Below are 517 nucleotides of genomic sequence, written 5' to 3'. Positions count from 1 at the left end.
CGGCCCCGCACGGCCCCGCACGGCACACCTTCCCGGCGTCGCTCCGCACTTTTTAACGTACTTCTTCTGCTTTGTCCTAGAGGGAAGACTTTAACTAGTGACACGCAGATGTGCGAGTCCCTAAATTGTATGAGAGGACAGTCCACCCCGCTTCCAGGCAAGTTTAAAAACATGACTTGGGACTCTCTTTTGTGATTGTTGTCGCTCCACTTAATGCACCACCTCAGCGAAGGGCACTAACGACGAGGCAATACGCCACCTGCATGCAATTAAAACGAGAAACCACTTGGCGGGTTGCTTTTCTTAATTTATTTTTTTTTTTCCGCGTGTTAGGGATGCATATGTACATATTTTTTTTGCGCGGCCGGTTAAGGAGCCTGGGTTTCTGCACTCGGGGTTTGGGTAGAGGAGCAGAATGGAGGCCATTGTTCGCTTTCTGTAGGCTTTGTTTAACAGTTCTCACCCCCTCCTGTTCTTACTTTTTAAAGCAGTGAGGCGAGGTAGACAGCGTGTGTCA

The 517-nt window shown here is 49.5% G+C and overlaps 1 protein-coding gene across 11 annotated transcripts in view; it reads left to right on the top strand.

The window, feature by feature from the left end:
• Window positions 1–517, top strand: part of PAX6 (paired box 6) — a 28,306-nt gene that overhangs the window by 9,725 nt on the left and 18,064 nt on the right. For all 11 annotated transcript variants that reach the window (XM_014949291.1, XM_014949290.1, XM_014949289.1 and 8 more), the window contains one exon: window positions 81–157. The gene's annotated coding sequence lies outside the window, so the exon portion shown is untranslated. The remainder of the gene's footprint in view (window positions 1–80; window positions 158–517) is intronic.

This window comes from Calidris pugnax, unplaced genomic scaffold (genome assembly GCF_001431845.1).
Source record: "Calidris pugnax isolate Ruff unplaced genomic scaffold, ASM143184v1 scaffold177, whole genome shotgun sequence".
NCBI classification, from domain to species: Eukaryota; Metazoa; Chordata; class Aves; order Charadriiformes; family Scolopacidae; genus Calidris; species Calidris pugnax.
Note: the sequence above shows the minus strand (reverse complement) of the source record. Positions and strands in the feature narration are given on the sequence as shown.